The sequence below is a fragment of the Schistocerca serialis genome, chromosome 9 (genome assembly GCF_023864345.2).
Source record: "Schistocerca serialis cubense isolate TAMUIC-IGC-003099 chromosome 9, iqSchSeri2.2, whole genome shotgun sequence".
NCBI lineage: Eukaryota > Metazoa > Arthropoda > Insecta > Orthoptera > Acrididae > Schistocerca > Schistocerca serialis.
In genome coordinates this window covers 57,951,590-57,977,413 of record NC_064646.1, presented here as the reverse complement: position 1 = coordinate 57,977,413, position 25,824 = coordinate 57,951,590, and the positions used below count along the sequence as shown (strand labels likewise).

At 44.2% G+C, this 25,824-nt stretch overlaps 1 protein-coding gene across 1 annotated transcript in view; it reads left to right on the top strand.

Moving 5' to 3' along the window:
• LOC126419153 (endoglucanase E-4-like) overlaps window positions 1-25,824 on the top strand; it is a 376,809-nt gene that overhangs the window by 193,097 nt on the left and 157,888 nt on the right. The gene's annotated exons all lie outside the window — the stretch shown is intronic.

The window sequence follows — 25,824 nt, the reverse complement described above, 5'->3', positions numbered from 1 at the left end:
ATTTGAGAGAACAGTAGAAGGTACAAATTCTAGGAAAAGGTGGATATTGGAATACATCCAACAAATAATTGAGGATGTAGGTTGCAAGTACTATTCTGTAGTGAAAATGATGGAGTAAGAGAGGAATTCGTGGTGGGCTACGTCGAACGAGTCAGAAAATTTACGACCGCCCCCATTTAATACAGTACTGTGTCCGTGCGGTTATCTTAAGTAGCTCTTATAGTATTTCGTTTTCTAATAAGGCGAAATAAATAGTACTATTTAGAGACAGAGGAGCTATCGTCCATCCCAGAAGGGACGAGGAGGGAAGAGGAGAGGGGGGGGGGGGGGAGAGAGCAGAGAGAAATACGCAATTTTTTCCTCTCCTGTTATATTCCGGAACTTCAGAAGAAGACTACGGGATGCTAAACTTGTCGTTTTGGCCTTTTGTTCCTCGATCTACTGTGTCATGTTAAACGATGACAATTGATCAATAAATAAACGCATGAGAGTCTCCACTTAGTCCAATAAAATGGGTCCTTTCACGAGAAAACCAAGTCAAAATGATCATAGGGACATGAATAATCTAGTTGTGAGCTACATATATTAAAAATTCGATCACACAATAAAAGATATGGATTAATATACAATGATACGGATCAACACACAATTGTGAGTAAATTACAAACAAAACCAAGAAGACTGCAAACAGTGTATCGATGTTGCTGAACAAGAGTCATACAATAATTTTTAAATGAACACACCGCCATTTGACTGTCTTGTTGTGTATTAAATTACGACCTAGGTTTCGGCCTTTTATGCCATTTTAAAGCGATTGAGTGGAAGTCATTACATATATTGCAGGACATCAAGCCCAAAATTGACCATAAATTACGAAAAATATTGGAATTTCGTGGCGAGCCAATATTTTTTTTAAATTTAAGGCCAATTTTGGGCTTGATGTCCTGCAATATATGTAATGACTTCCACTCAATCGCTTGAAAATGGCATAAAAGGCCGAAACCTAGATCGTAATTATATAAAGTCAAATGGCGGTGTGTTCATTTAAAAACCAAGAAGACTGGTTGAATGATTATATTAATTCCTATTTTAAAAACGTGTATCTTCGTTTGTTGAATGTAATTACACGTTTGGACACTGTTCTATGAAAAACATGTTGTGGTTACGGTTTATCTTGTTCTGTAACTCTCGTATCGTCATGTCTGCAAAGCATGCTGCCAAATATTGATTCTCTAAAGACTTCTGGGAAGTAATATACGTTCTATGCATTATAAGTGGTTCACATATTGGAGTCTAACGTTCTTGAAATGGCACATTGCACTTCTAATATGCGTATTACATACGCTCTTCGCAGGAATAAAAACGAGATGCGACGCAAGCAAGTGGACGATCCGATCTTCAGAAACATCAGTCACACGAAAAAAATAAGATTTGAGTGTGAGACTAAACGACAATGTGACCTGTCGTCAACAAACTCGGATTCTTAATGGACTCGCAACACATCGCTGAGGTCACGGCAGCATGGTTGCAGTGCTTCGTTTTTCCTCGTGACCATTGTGGCAGAAACCTGATTTCGGTTGCGCAAAAGTCTCGTGAGAGTAAAGTTGCGCAACACTTTCCAGCATAGGAAGAACGTTCTGCACATTGCACGACGTCAGACAATGCACTGGCTCGCAACTGCGGTCATTGTTCTACGAACAGCTCGGAATGATAGCACCATCTTCCTCTAATTGGCAAAGGTTAATGGTTCGACAGCAAGAGAACGAGTTTCTGCGATCAGGTCGTAGAAATGGTCACCGAAGCCTCCGTGACATGAATGCTCCTGTACCCTCTTTGGTGGCGTTCGCATGTGCTCCCAAGGCAGAAAATGATACTTTTGCTTTGATCTATGGTCAGGATCAACATTAAGTACGATGTACGGATCACTTGTAAGTTTTTGGCGTTTAGCTTGAGACCGGGTTTTGTGTCCGTCTTGGTATCGAACAAAGATCATCACTTGTTATGCAACATAAACGAAGATTGGTAGGCGTGTTTCTACATCCGAAGCATGATGTCTACTCAGCCAGTCGAATAAGAGAAGAAGACGCAAATCAGGTTAGATTTAAATACATGCCGTAACGCGAGAGCTTTAATTACCTTTGAGACTGGACGTGGCGAGTTGATGTTAGTCAGGAATGCCATTAGCCGGCCGAAGTGGCCGTGCGGTTCTAGGCGCTGCAGTCTGGAACCGCGAGACCGCTACGGTCGCAGGTTCGAATCCTGCCTGGGGCATGGATGTGTGTGATGTCCTTAGGTTAGTTAGGTTTAACTAGTTCTAAGTTGTAGGGGACTAATGACCTCAGAAGTTGAGTCCCATAGTTCTCAGAACCATTTGAACCATTTTTTAGGAATGCCATTAAGGTGACGAATACATTCTCAGCACCTCGCTGAGATTAAACTACGTTGTGTAATAGGGCTACGAGAAGTTGGATGTTTCTTCTGCGGTATTGCAGAAAGACTTGGCAGGAATGTAGCCACTGTACGAGATTGCTGGCAGTGATGTTCACGAGAATGTACGGCTGCAAGAAGACTCGCCTTGGACGGCCTCGTCGTACTATCGAGAGAAAGACCATCGTATTCGGCGTATGGCTTTGGTGCATCGTACTGCATCTGCAGCAGCAATTTAAGCAGCAGTTGGTACCACAGTGACACAACGGTTATACTTGGGCATCATCATTTGTTGCAGGTCATGGTTGAGTTTTCACATGTGGCTGAACACTTCCTCTTTCCTTGAATAACGTAACTATCCGGCGAACGGCCCGGACACTTGGATGATGTCGTCCAGGATACCGAGCAGCATACTTAGCACACGCCCGTTGGGCATTTTGATCACAATAGCCATACATCAACACGATATCGACCTTTTCCGCAATTGGTAAACGGTCCATTTTAACACGGGTAATGTAACACGAAGCAAATACCGTCCGCACTGGCGGAATGTTACGTGATACCACGTACTTATACGTTTGTGACTATTACAGCGCCATCTGTCACAAAGCGAAAAAAGTGGTCCAAGTAAAACATTCAAATTTCTTTACGTACTACACGAATATGTAATAAAAAATGGGGGTTCCTATTTTAAAAAACGCCGTTGATATCCGTTTGACCTATGTCAGCGCCATCTAGCGGGTCAACAGTAGCGCCATCTGGTTTCCCCCTTCAAGCTAGACAAGTTTCGTTCTTTGCAGTTTTTTCGTTTGACGCTTAGTTCGTGAGATATTTGGTCCTATCACTATCACTGGACCACCCTGTGTATCGGTTACTTCAAGGACAGCTCCGAGGCAGATGCCCTTTAGCGTGCATACCACTGACTCCTAAAGTCCGCCATTTGCCACTTCTGTAGTGGCAAGCGAGAACCCACTGGAGGGCAGGGTGGAGGTCTGTTGTGTGGCGAAAGCTGGTTATGCTTCGGTGCCAGTGATGGCCGTTTGTTGGTTAGAAGGAAGCCAACTGAGGGCCAGCAACCGACATGTCTGTGTGCTCGGCACACTGGACCTACACCTGGAGTCATGGTCTGGGGTGCGATTCCTTAAGGTAGCCGGAGCACTCTCGTGTTACCCTATGCACCCTGACAGCAAATGTGTACGTCAGTCTGGTGTTTCGACTTCTTGTGCTGCCATTCATGAGCTGCATTCCAGGAGGTGTTTTCCAGCACGATAAGGGGAATGCCACTGTTAAGTGCAGAGGAGAGAGCAGATAGATGGAAAGAATACATTGAAAGCCTTTATGAGAGATTGAAGATTTTTCTGATGTGATAGAAGAAGAAACAGGAGTCGGTTTAGAAGTGATAGGTGATCCAGTATTAGAACCAGAATTTAAAAGAGTTTTGATGAACTTAAGATCAAATAAGGTAGAACGGATAACTAACATTCCATCAGAATGTTTTACAGTGTGTCGACATGCTCCCTTATATAGCGCTTGCAATGTTAATCACTAAAATATCTTACCTACAGAAATATATTTCCAAAATTTCATTACACTACATTAATTATTTTTTGTTGTTGCGACTTCTTTCCCGTCAGTGTATATTCACTTTGAAGATATTAATAAATAAAAGAAGACAATTTAATAATGACCATACAAAGATTTTATCGATATTGTCAAGGTATTTGAGTGATTAAACAGGTAAAAACTATGGTCAGCATTAGAAGAAAACGGAAACCCGCGTCACTTGACATGGGCGATATAAAGCTTGTATAGTGAAACGATATTTGTAATACAGAGAACAAAATAATTAAGATTAGCACTATAACTAACCAAGGAGTTAAAAGAGGTTCTGTCCTCCCCCAACTTTATTGTTTATATATAAATGACATGAAAAAGAATGTGCCGACCGGAGTGGCCGAGCGGTTCTAGGCGCTACAGTCTGGAACCGCGCGACCACTACTGTCGCAGGTTCGAATCCTGCCTCGGGCATGGATGTGTGCGATGTCCTTAGGTTAGTTAGGTTTAAATAGTTCTAAGTTCTAGGGGACTGATGACCTCAGAAGTTAAGTCCCATAGTGCTCAGAGCCATTTGAATCATTTTTTTGAAAAAGAGTGGAATGAGGAAACAAAAAATAACAAAGGAATACAACTGGACAAGAACCATTATATAAAAACGTTAATGTATGCTGAAGACCATGTTATAAGATCAACTTCAGAAAAAGAATTATATAGAAATATTTTTAAATTAAACCGAACTGGTGAAAATTATACAATAATAGAGAATCCAAAAGTAATGGCATTGCGAGGAAAACAACAGTGCGACCAAGAATAGTGATTTAAACCAAAATATCTAGCAAGTAATTTCTTTAACTAACTGGATTGCGATATTGCTTTTGATCGTGATAAAGATTTCAGTATGTCTGTGGAACAATAAAAAAAGTCATACAAAAAGACAATTAAAAGAATGCAGCTGAAATTCAGTCAAACTTTAGCTGTTCCATTAATATTGTCGAATCTAACGCTTGCATAGCATAGAGGGAATACATAAATCGAGTATGGCGTCAGAAATGAAATTCCTCAGATCAGTTAAAAGATGTAAACTATGGCATGCATTAAGAAAGGAAGATATTAGAAGTGAGCTTAAAATATTTGCAACTATAGAAAAAAATCGATACAAATAAGCAGAAATGGAGGAACATGTAAACAGAATGCAACAAGGCAGACATCCTAAAAAAAAGTGTTGCAGTAAATACCCAGAGGGGTAAGGGACACAGGTCGGTTCAGAAAGCAATGGAGCTAAGAAGCTGAAGTCGGAACAGGTTCCTGGAGCCTAATCGACGAATTTAGGTGATGACGATGATGATGATGATGATGATGATGGGGAAACTATCGACAACAACTCATTTTACGCACTATTCGCGAAGGAAACATGGAAAGGGGAAAATGATTGTGGTACCATAGGTGGTTTGCAGAGTTTAGATGGAGATTCAGATGTAGAATTAACGGCAGCCCGCACAAGCCTCTTACCTAACGTCAGCCTTGGGGACCCGGCACGCCGGTTTGGCGCCGCCTGCGCTGGGCGCACAGCCAGTTGCTCGCATAACAGCCGGGCCGCCCTGCTGACTCACTGTACGGGGAATCCCCATAAGCTCTGCTGTGGGAGATCCGAAAAACAGATCGCGGGGGGCTCGGAAACTCCAGTGATTTGGGCTAGAGTGGATCGAGAGTACAACCTAGACAATTGTTCCAGATAGGAGAGGACGGAAGCTGAGGATTCGAAAACCTTCGTTTCTTAGTTTATGTGACCGCCTCCACATATTCTTCTTCTTCTCACTTTCAAGGATTAGGCTAATAGCCCGTCCCGAACTAACAAATAAAATCATTTCCATCTTTTTCCGAGACATTCCAATATCTCTTCTCCCATTTGGTTTGATTTTCGTGATCTTCTGGCGAATTGTGTGATCTGGCATTTATTCTATAACCTGGCATTTTCATAAGTCTTGTATCCAAGTCTCACCATACTTTCGAAGTTTTCCATTCATGTGTAAAATATTTAATTGTATTCTAATATCTTCATTCCTAATTATGTCTCTTCTTGTGCTGCCCTTCGCGCTCCTCAGGAACCGCATCTCTGCTGTCTGAACTGTATTTCGCTGTTTGTTTGTCGTCACCCAGCTTTCGCTGCCGTACGATAAGACAGTGGCGCCTTACTTTACAGGCTGGTCTCTTTATCTGCTTTACGGCCCAATATTCTGCTAATGGTACCACAGACAACCCGAAATTCGTGTATTTTTTTTATCAGTTCCGAGTCAAAATCATGTTTTACGTCACAGGTAAAGTAAGAGATTCGAGAGACTTATTCTAAAACTAATTATCTAACGCGATTTTTTATGTGACTGAATATTTTCCTCGGAACGTCAATACTTTCGTCTGATTAGTAGAAACTTTCAAACGGTATTACTTGCATAGTCCTTTCAGCTGGTATACTGGTCTTTGGACGCCTTCTTCATTCCATTAAATAATGGCGATTATCATTTGCAAACAGAAATAAATCCAGCTACTCATCATTCACAACCTTCATTCCTTTGCTTACTTTACATTTCTATTTGAAAAAAATGAGGTCAATGTAAATGTTAAAAAAGAGTGGGTGACAGTCCACATATTACGAGTATACTCAAGTTAATAACTTTTTCTTCGAGGTACATATACACTGAATAGCCAAAGAAACTGGTACACATGCCTAATGTCGTGTAGGTCCCCCTCCAACACGCAGAAATGCCGCAACACGACGTGTCCTGAATTTGACTACTGTCTGTGGTAGTTCAGGAGTAAACTGACACCATGAATCCTGCAGGGCTGTCCATAAATCCGTAAGAGTAAGAGGGGGTGAAATCTCTTCTGAACTGCACATTGCAAGGCATCCCAGATGTGCTCAGTAAGGTTCACGTCTGGGTGTTTGGTGGCCAGAGGAAGTGAGTAAACTCAGAGCAGTGTTCCTGGAGCCACTCGGTAGCAATTACGGACGTGTGGGGTGCCGCATTGCCCTGCTGGAATTGTGCAAGTCTGTCGGAATGCACAATGGATGCAGGTGATCAGACAGGATGCTTAAATACGTGTCACCTGTCAGAGTCGTATCCAGAGTATCAGGGACCCATATCACTCCAACTGCACACGCCACGCATCATTACAGAGCCTCCACCAGCTTGAACAGTCTCCTGCTGACAGGTAGGGTCCATGGATTCATGAGGTTGTCTCCATACTCGTACACGTCCATCCGCTCAATACAGTTTGAAACGAGACTCGTCCCATCAGGCAACATGTTTCCAGTCACCAACAGTCCAATGTCGATGTTGACGGGCCCAGACCAGGCGTAAAGCTTTGCGTCGAGCAGTCATCAAGGGTACACGAGTGGGCCTTCGGCACCGAAAGCCTATATCGATGATGTTTTGGTGGATGGTTCTCACGCTGACATTTGTTGCTGGCTGCAGCAATTTACGAAAGGGTTGCACTTCTGTTACGATGAATGATTCTTTTCAGTCGTTGTTGGTCCCGTTCTTGGGAGACTTTTTTCCAGCCGCAGCGATGTCGGAAATTTGATGTTTTATCGGATTCCTGATATTCACGGTACACTCGTGCAACAGTCGTACGGGAAAATGCCCACTTAATCTCTACTTCGGACATGCTGTATCTCATCGTCCGTGCGCCGTCTATAACACCACATTCAGACTCACTTAAATCTTCATAACTTGCCATTGTAGCAGCAGTAACCAATCTAACAGCTGCGCCAGACAATTGTTGTCTTATATCGTCGTTGCCGATCGCAGTGCCGTCTTCTGCCTGTTTACGTATCTCTGTATTTGAGTATGCATGCTTATACCAGTTTCTTTGGCGCTTCAGTGTCTGTTTTATGAGGACTTTTCACTACCTTTGTTAGGTGATAAGGATATCTACTCTCAGATATTACCTTCCATAGGTTATCACCCTGTATATCTATATATATAAAACAAAGTCGGGTTTGTTACAACACTTATAACTCGAGATCTGCTGGACCAATTTTCATGGTTTTTGATTTGTTGGATTTGTCTCCGCCCCGAATAGCAGAATACATCTTAAAAATAATGAAAAATTGACGAATAAAAATTTTCATGGTTTTTGATTTGTGGGATTTGTCTCCGCCCCGAATAGCAGAATACATCTTAAAAATAATGAAAAATTGACGAATACTTGAAAAATGCGTTATTTTCCCTAAAAGTTCTTTAGTTTCGGAGCTGTCAAATTTTTTTGTCAAAATCTGTAAGTAATGATTGACATTTATGCATGCGTTCATAAACTATTTAAAATGGATGAATAAACTATTATGTGTATTTTTAAAAAAAAAAAGATTGAAAAATATTACGCGTGCGTTCAGAAATGTGTAATGAATACTTAATCTATATATATAAAAGAAAGTCGTGTTAGTTACACTATTTATAACTGAAGAACGGCTGGACCGATTTGGCTGAAAATTGGTGGAGAGGTAGCTTAGAAGCAGGAGACGGGCATAGGATACTTTTTATCCCGCTCGACCGCTATAAAACGTAGTACAACAGAAACGCATCTGGCGTGGAATAACAAAACGCAAATTAGATTTAGTAGTTCAAACGAATGTACCCCTGTTGAACCCCCAACAAAAGGAAGTTTATGATACATTAATGAAGGCAATTGATGATGGAAATAGTGGTTTATATTTCCTGGATGCCCCTGGTGGAACTGGCAAGACTTTCCTCATGTCAGTAGTTTTAGCCACTGTTCGTGCGAGATCCAACATTGCGGTTGCAGTTGGTTCTTCCGGAATAGCAGACACATTGTTAGAAAGATGCCGTACGGCTCAGTCAGCATTAAAATTACCGTTAAATCTTCAAGCTATTGAATAACCAACATGTAATATTACAAAAAACTCAGCAGTGGCCAAAGTTTTATCAGCATCCAAGATCTGGGATGAATGCACAACGGCTCATAAACGTGCATTAGAGGCACTTAACCGAACATTGAAAGATCTACGCAATGACTCGAGATGTTTTGGAGGAGCAATGATTTTACTGTCTGGCGAATTCCGCCAAACACTGCCAGTAGTTCCGAGATAAATGGCTGCAGATGAAATAAATGCTTGCCTCAAATCATCGAATCTATGGCGCTTTGTGAAGAAACTTTAACTGACAACAAACATGAGAGTTGCATTGCTTAATGATACATCTGCTGAAGAGTTCTTTGAGCAATTGCTGACTGTCGGTAATGGTCGAGTACCTGTCGAAGAATCGAGCGGATTGATTTCATTTCCTCATAATTTCTGTAACTTTGTCTCATCGAAAGACGAACTTATCAACAAAGTATTCCCAAACATCATTACTAACTACAAAAGTAATGAATGGTTGAGTGAGCGAGCAATTTTAGCGGCTAAGAATAAAGATGTAGATGACCTAAACTACATAATTCAGAATGAGATCATTGGTAAAATGCATTCATTCAAATCTATTGACTGTGTAACAAATGAAGATGAAGCCACCAACTATCCAATTGAATTTTTAAACTCTTAGGATGTGCCTGACATACCACCGCACAATTTACGCCTAAAAGTTGGCTCCGTAGTAATCATGCTTCGAAACATAAACCAACCAAAAATGTGCAACGGTAAACGTTTTGAGGTAAGTAAATTGATGACCAATGTTATTTACGCGACGATACTCAAAGGAAAATTCGAGGGTGAGGAAGTTCTCATTCAGAGGATCCCGATGGTCCCAACCGATGTGCCGTTTGAGTTTAAAAGACTTCAATTTCCGATCCGTCTTGCATTCGCCATGACCATTAACAAATCACAAGGCCAATCCTTGAAAGTTTGTGGTTTAAATCTGGAATATCCATATTTTTCAAATGGTCAATTATATGTGGCATGTTCACGGGTCGGAAGACCATATGTGTTGTTTGTTCTTGCACCTGATAATAAAACAAAAAATGTCGTGTATCACAAGGTACTGAATTGAAGAGTGGAAGCTATGCACCAAAAAACATAAAGAATCATTAAAATACTTAACTTTTATTTGTCCTAATAAAAAATTGGACTTAACATCCAAAATCTGATTATTTATTGGCTTTAAGGCGGAACAGAGTTCCCCGGGTCAGCTAGTTATCTATAGTTCAGAAGCCATGGTGGGGCGTGTATCGCTCTGAGGGCGTTGGGCACCTTTCTCGTTGTACCTTTCCTTATTCCTTTCACAGATGGCAGGTGGGAAGAAAAATTGTCGTAACCCTCTGTATTGGTCTGAATTTCTCTGATTTTAAAGTCATAGCACCTGGACAAGAAGCACATTGGAGGAATTTGTATGTTTCTTGACTCATTTCGCCACGCTGTCTCACCCTGTTTCTCTCGTTATTTCGTGAGTAAAGTCCCCTGTGATGCAAATATCTCTCGTAAAATCTCTCACTCCGCTTGGTTGAGTGTTTGCCTAATACTCTCACACTGGTTAAGTATATTGGTGCCGAATAGAGCAAGTCTTCCTTGAACACTCCCGAATACTGTCGGTCTGAACTTCGACCAACACACTCAGGAAAAAACTGTATGCTTTAGCTTACTTTCACATTTTTATTTTGTCTAATGAATATCGTTGTCGTTACCAAGTTCCATCATCAGGCAACCCTGCGATCAAACGGTCACAGTATCTAGTTGAAATAATTCTTCAGGAAACATTTACAATACATTTTCTCTGTGATAGCTAACTGAGGTAGACAAAGCGCAACATTGAAATATTGGCATGGCAGACCCTTACGTCTGCCGAGCAGTCATCAATCATGCTTACCCAAGTAGGTGTGTCATACAGTAAAAGTTCACTTCTCTAATAGTCACCGTGCCACACTCCCACGATTCAAACAGGAAAAAAATGGTTCAAATGGCTCTGAGCACTATGGGACTTAACATCTGAGGTCATCAGTCCCCTAGAACTTAGAACTACTTAAACCTAACTAACCTAAGGACATCACACACATCCATACCCGAGGCAGGATTCGAACCTGCGACCGTAGCGGTCGCGCGGTTCCAGACTGTAGCGCCTAGAACCGCTCGGCCACCCCGGGTGGCGATTCAAACAGACTTGTGACTATTGTGACTATTCGTGCTGCTTTCCTTTATACTTGTTCAATGTGCCCTGTTACTTCTATCTCGTACGGGTTCCATAAATTTCCTCGCATGAGTTTCATGCCATCTTCTTTGTAGACTAACTGAATTTACCCGGTTTTCTACCAACGAACTACAGTGTGCCTCCTGAATTACCTACGACTAACCCTTTGTGATCGTTCCATTTCATACCCCTACAAATTGTTACATCCAGGTATTTGAATGAGCTGACAGATTGCGGCTGTGACTCACTAATATTGTAATCATAGAAAACTAAGTTGTTTTCACTTTGTGAAGTACAAAACTTTACATTTATGGACATTTAAAGCGAACTGCGAGTCTTTACAAATATTTGAAATCTTATCAAAATCGAACTAAATGCGAGGGGAATTCAAGAAGGGACTTTTGCAATTTCTCGCCGTAGGGTATGGTAACACTTCTAGTGTCCAGGGCTGAAGCATTGTCATCTGCAACCACTCCTTTCAACGTGTCACTCTTATTCTCGCGTTAATCGTTCTATTGTAGCAGAATGTGAAACATGGCAGCTCCATTGTCGATCTGCACCAAGGATGAAATGAGGGCAATGATTCGCTTTCTATTTGCGGAAGGTGTTAAACATGCAGAAATTATTCTTCGAATGCAAGGGCAGTATGATGATAGCTGTTTGTTGCGAAACAAGATCTACGAATGGATAGAGCTCTCAAACAGGGAAGAACTTCTCATGTGACGAAGAAAGATCAGCAGTCACCGACTTCAACAGCTGAGGACAATTTGGAAGTCGTTGAAGGTATGGTGATAGAAAACAGACGAATCACAGTGGATGAACTTGCCAGTACTTTGCATATCAGTCAGATTCAGCATGTTCCAGGCTAAATTTTCGGAAAGTGTGTGCAAGGTGGCTACCGAAAGAACTGTCAGCCCAGCATAAAGCGCAAAGGATGGACACCTCTCGTAAGCACTTGGCCCGTTGTCCTCGCGAGGGAGATGGATTTTTACAGCAAATCGTTACTGTAGACGAAACATGGGTGCATCATCATGAACTGGAAAATAAGACTGCGAGCATGGTTTGAAAACACCCATCATCACCAGAAGCTAAGAAATTTAAAGTCACCCATCAACTGATAAAATTTTGCTAACACATCTCTGCGACATGGGAGGTGTGGTAGACGTTTATTTCACCCCGAGAGCAGAACTGTGAACAGTGATAACTACTGTTATGGGTTGTTAACTAAACTGAAACTGCAATCAGATACAAACGTCGCGAAAAACTGCGGAAATTTATCTTGCAAGATAAGGCTCGGCAACGTTCTGCCAAATGGACGGCCGGAACAGCAAAGGATTCGAATTGTTGGAACACCTGCCTTACAGACCAGATCTGTCTCCAGGCGATTTCCGTATGTTTTTACTGTTGAAAGAAGCGCTCAGGGGAAGAAGATTTCCAACCGATGTAGAAGTCATTGATGCGGTGCAAAATTGGTTACAGGTGCAACCAGAAACCTTTTTTCCCGACGGAATCAAAAAACTTGTGAAACGCTGGACTAGGTACATTGAACTGCATGGAAGCTAAATAGAAAAATAACGTATGTTTCAGTTTTCTGTCATTAGAATAAATATTCCTTTTCGCAAAAGTCCCTTGACTTTTTGACTTCCCCTCGTATTTGTGTAGTCTCTTCAGAAAATTCTTCAGTATAGATAGTTGCATCATCTATGAAATGTCTAATGTTGCTATCGATATTGTCTGCAAGTCATTAATTTACACTATGAACAGCAAGAGCCCCGACACACATCCAGGGGCACACCTGAAATTACTTCTCCGGCTGTCGATGAGTCCATCCAAGATAACACATTATGTCCTCTCTCCTCAAGAAATCTTCAATAGAGTCAAAAATTTCGCTTTATACCGCGCTGCGATCTCACTTTTGTAAATGAGCGAACGTGTGGCCCCGGTTAAATGTTATTCGGAAGTATAGAGTCACTGCACCTATCTGATCGCTTTGATCCATGGCGTCCAGGAAGTCATGCGAGAAAAGAACGAGCTGGCCTTGCCGTGACCGGTGTTTGGGAATCCATGCTGATTGTCAAGGAGGACGCCACTCCGAGCTTTGAATATGTTCTAAGATTTTTCAATTTATGGATATCAAGGATACTGGAAGGTAGTTTTTTGAAACATTTTTGCTGCCTTTCTTGTAGATGGGTGAGACATGTGCTTTCTCCTAACCATTGGGCACAGTTACTTGTTCGAGGGGCCTCATTATGCTATGGTTGAAAGAGGGCTAACTCAAATGCAAATCCGTTATAGGACCTAAAAGGTTTAACGATTTGAGGGTCACTGTCATTAATATCTATTTCACACATACTCGCAGTGGAACGACAATTAGATTGGGCCAATACTCCAGGGTTTTCAATTGCAAAGGAATATTTAATAACAGAGTTAAGCATTTCCGATTTGCTTTGATATCCTCAATTTCATTTTCTGTTTCGTCCATGAGTGTCTGGACACTAACTTAGGTGCCACAAACAGCTTTTAATTACAACCAGAATTTCCTCGGGATTTGCCGAGAGCTTTCGATAATGTTCTGATATGGCAGTGGTTGAAACCTTCACACATTGCCGTCTTAAAAGCAAAAAAAGCGTTGCATTCAGCATCTCTCTATCCATAGCCCTATGTTTAGTTATATATCATTTAAGAACTAATTTAAGAGACAACGTTTTTTCTGACAAAGAGATAAATAGGGCAATACATCGTCACAGATCTAGAGCACCTACTGGAAAGGAACCAACTCACTCGTAAAAACAGTTGAAGATCGCATCAGCTGTTTTCTATCCCGCCTGGATAGGCGGCGCGTGGATCTGCTCCTGTGAACTGCTTCTGCAAAATAGGCAGAGATTGAAGGACGCGAGTAGGAGCAGGAATAGGTGAAGTACTTCGGTACTGCTCGTAAATTTAAAGCACCTTCACTATAGGAAAAATATGAATACATAAATTATTACTTAACTTTGGCTGAGATGAGCATGTAGGTGCGAAGCCGTACATCAATCAAAGCTAATATCGACTAGAAGTTACTAAGGCAAAATCTGTAGTGGCTCGCCCACTATGCAATAGAAACAATCTTGGTAGGTCGTCTGCTCGTGATCAAAATGGGATGAACCTGGAGAGGCGCTCGTAGAGCTGCACAGCGCCGGCTAGAGGGCGCTGTCGTCGGCGAAGATCTTCCGCTCTCGTAGTGCCAACATAAGAACTTGCACCTACGCCGTGGCATCGCAGCTATCGATAACACAAGCAGAATACTAAGAAGGTGCTGTACTGACACATTTTATAAACCAACAACAACGGTGCTTGAATATTTGAACACTGCAGAGGACACACGCCCCGCCGCTTGCCACAGCAAGAGCATACAAACTCTCTTGCACATGCTGTCGAGTATAGACAAAAAAAAGTAAAGTCTGCGGCGTTAAAACCCTGTACGAGCTTCTGGGCTGGCTGCAGGTATACTGCAGCCTTTCGTTCGCCACGGCACGTTAAGTTGTTCAGGTATTCACCAACCCGAAGCCAATAGCCACAGGGTGTAGCGTGATTCATCACTCCAAAGGATTCGTTTCCAGTCATCTACTGTCTAGCGTGGCTTAAGACTGGCAACGGAAAGCTGTGACTTTGAGAAGCTGCTCCACCATTGTACCCCATTTTTTAACTCCCTACGCACATTAGTTGTGGTATCTGCGCTGCTGGGAGCACTTTGAAACTGTCGAGTAATTCCTTTCACCTGGTTAAATGATATTTTTTACAAACACTCTCCGCAACGCTCGGTCGTCACTGTTCATCATTACATGAGGTGTGCCTGGTCTCGATTTGGTCCTCCGCGTTTCCACTTCACAGTTACATCACTAACAGTCGACTTGGTCAACGCTAGAATTGTTGAAATGTCCTGAAATATTTGTTATCCAGCTACACTACTGGCCATTAAAATTGCAACACCAAGAAGAAATGCAGATGATAAACGGGTATTCACTGGACAAATATATTATACTAAAACTGACATTTGATTACATTTTCACGCAATTTTGGTGCATAGATCCTGAGAAATCAGTACCCAGAACAACGACCTTTGGCCGTAATAACGGCCTTGATACGGGTGGGCATTGACTCAAACAGAGAACCACAGTTCATCAAGAGTAGTGACTGGCGTATTGTGACGAGCCAGTTGCTCGGCCACCATTGACCAGACGTATTCAATTGGTGAGAATGTGCTGGCCAGGGCAGAAGTCCAACATTTTCTGTATCCAGAAAGGCCCGTACAGGACCTGCAACATGCGGTCGTGCATTATCCTGCTGAAACATAGAGTTTCGCAGGGATCGAATGAAGGGTAGAGCCATGGGTCGTAACACATCTGAAATGTAACGTCCACTGTTCAAAGTGCGTCAATGCGAACAAGAGGTGACCGAGACGTGTAACCAACGGCACCCCATACCATCACGCCGGGTGATACCCCAGTATGGCGATGACGAATACACGCTTCCAATGTGCGTTCACCGCGATGTTGCCAAACACGGATGCGACCATAATGATGCTGTAAACAGAACCTGGATTCATGCGAAAAAATGACGTTTTGCCATTCGTGCACCGAGGTTCGTCGTTGAGTACACCATCGCAATCGCTCCTGTCTGTGATGCAGCGTCAAGGGTAACCGCAGCCATGGTCTCCGAGCTAATAGTCAATGCTGCTGCAAACGGCGTCGAACTGTTGGTGCAGATGATTGTCTTGCAAACGTCCCCATCTGTTGACTCAGGGATCGAGATGTGGCTGCACGCTCCGTTACAGCCATGCGGATAAGATGCCTGTCACCTCGACTGCTAGTGATACGAGGCCGTTGAGATCCAGCACTGCGTTCCGTATTACCCTCGTGAACCCACCGATTCCATATTCTGCTAAAAGTCATTGGATCTCGACCAACGCGAGCAGCAATGTCGCGATACGATAAACCGCAATCGCCATAGGCTACAATCCGAGCTTTATCAGAGTCGGAAACGTGATGGTACGCATTTCTCCTCCTTACACGAGGCATCACAACAACGTTTCACCAGGCAACGCCGGTCAACTGCTGTTTGTGTATGAGAAATCGGTTGGAAACTTTCCTCATGGCAGCACGTTGTAGGTGTCGCCTCCGGCGCCAACCTTGTGTGAATGCTCTGAAAAGCTAATAATTTGCGTATCACACCATCTTCTTCCTGTCGGTTAAATTTCGCGTCTGTAGCACGTCATCTTCGTGGGTTTTTTTTTTTTTTTTGTTTTGGTTTTAGGGCGCAAAACTGCTATGGTCATTAGCGCCCGATCTTCGCGGTGTAGCAATTTTAATGGCCAGTAGTGTATATAGGATAGTGTGTATCCTCTTCATCTAATTACTGGTCTCTCCAGTGGCGAAGCATAGAAAGTGTCTCAGTTGCCTGAACCTTGCCGTGCTAGCTCACTTTGGTCTGTCAGCCCAGGGCAGCCGCCGGGTGATCTTTGCAGAGCGGAGCGTGCGCCCGAGGCGGCGGCGGCGGCGGCGGCGGCGTGGCGGGGCAGAGCCCGCGGCGTGGCGGAAGCTGCGCTGCTTGTGATGCCGGTCAGCGCCGGAAGCGAAGCCGCGGCCTCCGCCGCCGCCTCTGCTTCTGCCTCCGGCACGACACGCACTGAGCCGCAGTCGCCGGCACACGCACACGCACCCGCCACGCACCTGCGTGCCGTTCGAGGCCGCGCGCCGCCGCCGCTGTCGGCCTCGCAGCGTCAGTCAAAACGTCACCGCCGGCCGAGGCGCGCGTGTCTGCTGCTACGTCCACGTCTGCTCGGCTGCCCATTACACGATGGGCGTTCAAAAGTAATGCGACACACTTCTTCCCGAAAGCAGGTTCGCTTTATTCAGGACTCCAATACAACACATTATTCCCCACGCCCTTCGCTACAAAACCCTATTTTTCAACATAAACCGAACAGCTGGTGAATTCATAACTCCGAACCACTTGTACGGGCCAAGGGATATTAAAATTTCCGTTCAATTAGACGGCCTTACGCCTCCTTACTATGATGGCCTGTACGCCCGCGTGGCACCACTCCACTGGTCGACGGCGGAGCCAAAGTTTTGCTGTCTCAATGACTCACCATCGTCCATGTACTGCTTCTAGCAGAGTGCACCCTCCATGGGGCCAAACTGATGGAAGATGTGAGATTCGCGCTGTAGAGAGGATGAGGAAGGACAGTCCATTCCAACGAAATTTTGTGGCTCCTCTCTGGTGCGCAGACTTTCGTGAGGCGTTGCATTGCCACAGACAAAAAAAAAATGGTTTAAACGGCTGTGAGCACTATGTGACTTAACTTCTGAGGTCATCAGTGCCCTAGAACTTAGAACTACTTAAGCCTAACTAACCTAAGGACATCACACACATCCATGCCCGAGGCAGCATTCGAACCAGCGACCGTAGTGGTCGCGCGGTTCCAGACTGTAGCGCCTAGAACCGCTCGGCCACACCGGGCGGCTGTCACGGAGAAGTTCGTATGCATTTTTGTCACGACGAAAACGCTGAAGTCATTTCTTCAATTTCCACATGGTAGCACAATACATATCCCAGTTTATCGTTGCACCATGAGGGAGGACCTCTAACACAACAGCCCCTCCAGAGTCCCAGAAGACTGTCACCATGACTCTACCGGTAGAGGGTGCGGCTTTGAACTTTTTTTTTTTTTTCACAGGAGAGGTGGTGTGCCACCAGTGCATGAACTGCCCTTCTGTTTCCAGCCCGGAGTGATGACGTTCGACAAGAAATTGTTACGATCTACATCTACATCTGCATCCATACTCCGCGAGCCACCTGACGGTGTGTGGCGGAGGGTACCCTGAGTACCTCTATCGGTTCTCCCTTCTATTCCAGTCTCGTATTGTTCGTGGAAAGAAGGATTGTCGGTATGGTTCTGGGTGGGCTCTAATCTCTCAGATTTTATTCTCATGATCTCTTCGCGAGATATACGTAGGAGGGAGCAATATACTGCTTGACCCTTCGGTGAAAGTATGTTCTCGAAACTTTAACAAAAGCCCGTACCGAGCTACTGAGCGTCTCTCCTGCAGAGTCTTCCACTGGAGTTTACCTATCATCTCCGTAACGCTTTCGCGATTACTAAGTGATCCTGTAAAGAAGCGCGCTGATCTCCGTTGGATCTTCTCTATTTCTTCTATCAACCCTATCGGGTACGGATCCCACACTGCTGAGCAGTATTCAAGCAGTGGGCGAACAAGCGTACTGTAACCTACTTCCTTTGTTTTCGGATTGCATTTCCTTAGGATTCTTACAATGAATCTCAGTCTGGCATATGCCTTACCGACGATCAACTTTATATGATCATTCCATTTTAAATCACTCCTAATGTCTACTCCCAGATAATTTATGGAATTAACTGCTTTCAGTTGCTGACCTGCTATATTATAGCTAAATCCACATGGGTTGTACTTCATTGCTCTTTATGGTTTTCTGTTAGCCGGCGAGGAATCCAGTGGCCACACACCTTTGAGTACCACAACTGGTAGACGAGCGTGTCAACACTACCAACAGAGACGTGGAGTCATCCAGAGAGGTGTTTGATTGTGGTCCGTTGGTCACCTCAAATGAAGTCCGCAGCTCGTTGTTTAGTGGCTAGGGTTGCTGCCTCTGAATCACAGGGTCCCGGGTTGGATTCCCAGCCAGGTTGAGTATTTTCTCTGCTCGGGGACTGGGAATTTGTGTTGTCCTCATCATTTCATCATCATCCATGACAGTGGTTAGACTGGACTGTGTAAAGATTTGAACCTCTTACGGGCGCTGATGATCGCGCAGTTGAGCGCCCCAGACACCAACTCTCATCATCACCTCGAATGAGTGTGTCCGCACGTTCGTGCACTGAGGTAGTCACAGCTGTGCGCGGCCGGCAAGCACGCCGGAGATCGGACATGTTTGGGCGACCTTGCTGGGAGGATGACAGACACCTCGCCCAGCGACCCAGCGTGTTTTTGTTCACTGCAAGATATCAGTAAACATTCTGCAAGCGCCTGCAAATATCTGTGTTGCTCTGTTTTTCGCCACAAGAACGTCAATGGCAGCACTCTACTTGGAAAGCACTCCCATTAGGGGCGCCATTTTGAAGGCTACTTGTACCGCTGCCACCTATGGCACTTCATGAAACATAGTGGCTCAAGCGGGAATATTCCACGATGCCCCACAGTAAATTCTGCATTTCTTAACGTAGAAGAAAAAGTGTTACTTTACTTATTGATAGCTCCTCGTAAAAGGGCAACATCAGGAAGGATTACGAGTAACGTGCAAAGTTGAAAGTGAGGAGCTGGGAGTTGAAGCTGGCAGCCCAATAAAATATTTATTCCAAAGAAAAAAAATTTGTTTTATTTTTTGAAGCTAGTAGTTCACCAAAACACTGAAAACTGCAAGACTTTATTGCCATAAGGCTTTGTGAGCCACTGTCAACATCCTGGGAACCACCTGGCACAAACACTTTTTAACGTCAGCACTTTCAGTATTCTGCAAACATTTCCTTGCCCTATCCCAACGTAGCGTGACAATTCGTTCACTGTGATCCTTCAGTCAGCAGTCACCAATTCGTTAACTTTCTGCACGTTGTCTGGAGTGTGTGCAGTACGAGGCCTGCCGCTGCGAGGACAATCCTCAGTATTGCCGTGCCCACTTTCATCACGTAACCTGCTTGCCCACCGACCAGTTGTACTGCAGTCGATAGCAGCATCTTCATACACATTTTACAACATCTTGTGGATGTATCCCACTGTCTCGTTTTCACAGCACAGGAATTCTATGACAGCACGTTGCTTCTGACGAACGTCAAGTGTAGCGGCCATCTTGAAGACATGCTGTGACGGCGCCACTCACGGGGACAGGTTGAACTAAGTTTTGCCGGCCGTTGTGGCCAAGCGGTTCTAGGCGCTTCAGTCTGGAACCGCGCGACCGCTACGGTCGCAGGTTCGAATCCTGCCTCGGGCATGGATGTGTGTGATGTCCTTAGGGTAGTTAGGTTTAAGTAGTCCTAAGTTCTATGGGACTGATGACCTCAGATCTTAAGTCCCATAGTGCTCAGAGCCATTTAAACCATTTGAACTAAGTTTGAAAACAAGCGGGAAGGATGTATCTACACAATGTAAGACTTTCACACATGCAGAATGAAAATTTTATTTTTACGAAAATAGTGTGCATTTCCTTTGGAGTGACCCTCGTAACTGCAACATACCAAAGGTAATTTTTATTAAACATGGAAATGAACAGAAGATACACAATAATTAAAATATGAAAACAGACTAATGCAGATTACGCACACCGCCTGTAAAATCAAATAACCTTCAGAGCTCTGAGGAAACATTAATGAAAATCTGATAAGAGGAAGCGAATGAGCCATTAACATTTTAGATATTTTTTCAAAAACTTTTTCAAGAATTTTGGTAAACAGATATTTGTGTACCAATCGGCAGGGACGGTACGTCTGTCTTGAAATGCAACAGCAACAGTATAGTCCGTTTACGAAAAATATAGTACCAAACATCTTCTTATGCGCACTGCGAATTAGACAGACTTGTTTATGCTTACGTTATGTTCGAAAGACTCATTGAGTCGATTGCCTTTTCTTTCCAGGATCAGAACATTAAATGCAAGATTCGTCACCAGTAACGATATTCCAAACCGAATTTGAAATCCTAGTTACAATTTTTTCAGAGCTTTTCTGTACCAATCAAACGGTTGTCGTTTTTGATCGCGGTTTTCTCACGTCTAACTGCTGTTATGAAAGTTTTGGACTCATAACAATACCTCATGTCACCCGAAAAAATTCTTAAGATGTCCGTCGATCTTCTTCACGCACTGCTCGAACAATATTTTCATCAGTAACAGCACTTCTACAGCGTTCTTCAGTAAATTCTTCGCTATGAAAAAACAAAACTCTTTTGAATTATAAAGTTTTGCTTCAGAAAATGTTTCTTCGCCAAATGCATTTTGAAATGTGCCCTGCCAACTCAACACTCCCTGCCTCGTGTGATACTGGCCTTTGGTGACACCTAGTGGTCAATTTCCTATTATATGTGGGGTGTACGGACACTTTAGATCAGATAGGGCGTTTCACAATTCACGTTACACACTTCTAGAAGCTGTAGAGGGGACTTAGTATATCAGGTTTTACATAGGGAACCATGTCCGGAAACGTCATTCACCGACGCTGCAGAGCATCGAAACGACAGGCGCCAGCGCCTGTAAATATATGTGTATAAAGAGTGATTCTGTTATGGTGTTACAGATTTTCAAGAATGATGGAGAAAGATAAATGCACCAATTTGAGGTAAGGGTTGATTTTTCCACAACAAAACTCTGTCTCGGAATCTGGCAGAAAATCCAAAGAGATTCTGGTCATACATAAAGCACACCAGTGGTATGACGCAACCAATACCTCCACTGCACGGCAACAACGGTGAAGTCATGACAATGCCACTAAAGCAGAGTTATTAAACACAGTTTTCCGAAACTCCTCCACCAAAGAAGACGAAGTGAATATTCCTGCATTCCAATCGAGTACAACTGCCAAGATGAGAAACATAAGTAGATATCCTCGGTGTAGAAAAGTAGCTTAAATCACTTAATAAAGCCAAGGCCTCCGGTCCAGATTGTATACCGGTCAGGTTCCTCTCAGTGTATGCTGATACAATAGCTCCACATTTAGCAATTATATACAACCGCTCGCTCACAGATAGATCCGTACCTAAAGACTGGAAAATTGCTCAAGTCACACCAATACCCAAAAAGGGAAGTAGGAGTAATCCGCTGAATTACAGGCCCATATCACTAACGTCGATTTGCAGTAGGGTTTTAATACATATACTGTATTCGAACATACACTCCTGGAAATTGAAATAAGAACACCGTGAATTCATTGTCCCAGGAAGGGGAAACTTTATTGACACATTCCTGGGGTCAGATGCATCACATGATCACACTGACAGAACCACAGGCACATAGACACAGGCAACAGAGCATGCACAATGTCGGCACTAGTACAGTGTATATCCACCTTTCGCAGCAATGCAGGCTGCTATTTTCCCATGGAGACGATCGTAGAGATGCTGGATGTAGTCCTGTGGAACGGCTTGCCATGCCATTTCCACCTGGCACCTCAGTTGGACCAGCGTTCGTGCTGGACGTGCAGACCGCGTGAGACGACGCTTCATCCAGTCCCAAACATGCTCAATGGGGGACAGATCCGGAGATCTTGCTGGCCAGGGTAGTTGACTTACACCTTCTAGAGCACGTTGGGTGGCACGGGATACATGCGGACGTGCATTGTCCTGTTGGAACAGCAAGTTCCCTTGCCGGTCTAGGAATGGTAGAACGATGGGTTCGATGACGGTTTGGATGTACCGTGCACTATTCAGTGTCCCCTCGACGATCACCAGTGGTGTACGGCCAGTGTAGGAGATCGCTCCCCACACCATGATGCCGGGTGTTGGCCCTGTGTGCCTCGGTCGTATGCAGTCCTGATTGTGGCGCTCACCTGCACGGCGCCAAACACGCATACGACCATCATTGGCACCAAGGCAGAAGCGACTCTCATCGCTGAAGACGACACGTCTCCATTCGTCCCTCCATTCACGCCTGTCGCGACACCACTGGAGGCGGGCTGCACGATGTTGGGGCGTGAGCGGAAGACGGCCTAACGGTGTGCGGGACCGTAGCCCAGCTTCATGGAGACGGTTGCGAATGGTCCTCGCCGATACCCCAGGAGCAACAGTGTCCCTAATTTGCTGGGAAGTGGCGGTGCGGTCCCCTACGGCACTGCGTAGGATCCTATGGTCTTGGCGTGCATCCGTGCGTCGCTGCGGTCCGGTCCCAGGTCGACGGGCACGTGCACCTTCCGCCGACCACTGGCAACAACATCGATGTACTGTGGAGACCTCACGCCCCACGTGTTGAGCAATTCGGCGGTACGTCCACCCGGCCTCCCGCATGCCCACTATACGCCCTCGCTCAAAGTCCGTCAACTGCACATACGGTTCACGTCCACGCTGTCGCGGCATGCTACCAGTGTTAAAGACTGCGATGGAGCTCCGTATGCCACGGCAAACTGGCTGACACTGACGGCGGCGGTGCACAAATGCTGCGCAGCTAGCGCCATTCGACGGCCAACACCGCGGTTCCTGGTGTGTCCGCTGTGCCGTGCGTGTGATCATTGCTTGTACAGCCCTCTCGCAGTGTCCGGAGCAAGTATGGTGGGTCTGACACACCGGTGTCAATGTGTTCTTTTTTGCATTTCCAGGAGTGTATGAAGTACCTCGAAGAAAACGATTTATTGACACGTAGCACGGATTCAGAAAATATCGTTCTTGCGAAACACTACTATCTCTTTATACTCATCAAGTAATGAGTGCTATCGACAGGGAATGTCAAACTGATTCCATATTTTTAGATTTCCAGAAGGGTTTCGACACCGTTCCTCACAAGCGTCTTCTAACCAAACTGCGTCCCTATGGAATACCGCCTCACTTGTGCGACTGGATTCGTGATTTCCTGTCAGGAAGGTCACAGTTCGTAGTAATAGACGGAAAGTCATCGAGTAAAACAGAAATAATATCCAGCGTTCCCCAAAGAAGTGTTATAGGCTCTCTATTGTTCCTGATCTATATTAAAGACATAGGAGACAATCTGAGTAGCCGTCGTAGATTGTTTGCGGATGATGCTGTCATTTACCGTCTTGTAAAGTCATCAGATGACCAAAACGAATTGCAAAATGATTTAGATAAGATACCTGTATGGTGCGAAAATTGGCAATTGACCCTGAATAAGGAAAAGTGTGAAGTTATTTAAATGAGTACTAAAATAAATCCGCTAAATTTCGATTACGCGACAACTCACACAAATCTGAAGGCCGTAAATTCAATAAGTACTTAGGGATTACAATTGCAAATAACCTAAATTGGAACGATCACATAGATAATGTTATGGGTAGTGCAAACCAAAAGTAGCGATTCACTGGCAGAACACTTAGAAGGTGCAACAGGCCTATTAAAGAGACTGCTTACACCACGCTTGTCCGTCCTATTCTAGAGTATTGCTGTGCGGTGTGGGATCCGCATCAGGTGGAACTGATACGCATGACATCGAAAAAGTTTAAAGGAGGGCAACTCGTTTTGTATCATCGCGAAATAGGGAAGATAGTGCCACAGGCACGATACATAAATTGGAGTGGTAATCATTTTAAAAAAAGGTGTTTTTCGTTGCGACGGGATCTTCTCAGGAAATTTCAATCGCCAGTTTTTTCCTCTGATTGCGAAAACACTCTGTTGGAACCCAACTACATAGGGAGAAATGGTCATCAGCATAAGTGCTAAGAATGTAGGGTAGGCAACTTTAAAGGTGGTAGTATAGACCAAGACGTGGGGTCTATAATGAATACCTGATGGGCTATGCCCACTTGTTCGTCTTTGCTAGTGTGAAACACATCTCGTCTATTGAACAAGTGGCCATAGCTCCTGAAGCATGCCCATGTTTACCCATGTTTACTAGACTTTTTTTCCTTGTTTTGGTCCGTACCACCACCTCTGGAAGTTGCCTACCCTACGGTCTTAGCAACAACAGCACCGGTACACGTATTTCACTGTCAGATAGCCGGCCGCGGTGGCCGTGCGGTTCTGGCGCTGCAGTCCGGAACCGCGAGGCTGTTACGGTCGCAGGTTCGAATCCTGCCTCGGGCATGGGTGTGTGTAATGTCCTTAGGTTAGTTAGGTTTAAGTAGTTCTAAGTTCTAGGGGACTTATGACCTAAGATGTTGAGTCCCATAGTGCTCGGAGCCATTTGAACCACTGTCAGATATATTAGAACGGTTTTAGCTTATAAGTTTCGACTTGTTCGTTTCAGATTCAGGAACCTTTACATCTGACTGATACATTTATCCTTCTCCATCATCCTAGAAAGTCTGTGATACAATCACGGAAACACCCTGTATATACACACATTTACAGGTGACGGCGCTTATGACTCTGACGCTCGGTGGCACCGTTGGATGGCGTTGTCGGACGTGAGTTCCTACGTAAAATTTGATCTACTAAGAGCCTTCTACATCCTCTAGAAGTGTATACCGTGAATTGTGAATCATTGTGTGTTTATCTGGCCAGGTACATCTGAAGATGAGGCGAGAAGTGTAGAAATCGATGATGTTAAAGTAAAATCAAAGATGATTTAAATGCATTCAAAGGCAATTTCATTCTTACTTTTAAAAGAAGGATATCTTTGCTATTAATACACGAACCATAGGATTATCTCTTTTTTTTAAGATCCAGATGTAAAAGCTATAAGGTAAGCGACATAGAGATACTTCAATCTGTTTACCATCCATACTGAGCACTTAGCAAGCTGGAGCTGCGGTTAGCACACCAGATTCGTATTCAGGATGTGCGGAGTTCAGTTCGCCATATAACCATCCCGGCTAAGGCATTTTTTGGTTCCCTTACTTACTAAAAGAGGATGCCCGAATAATTCGTTTGACAAGGACACCTATTTTTGTCACGTCATTCCGATTTTTCTGCTCCTTCTCGTCGATAGCTGTCCATAAATCCCTAACGATTCCTCCGTCTTTCAGACTATACATCACATACATATAAACGATAGTCGTGCACTTACAACAGCTCCCAATAATGCCCTCCTTTCAAAGCCAATAACC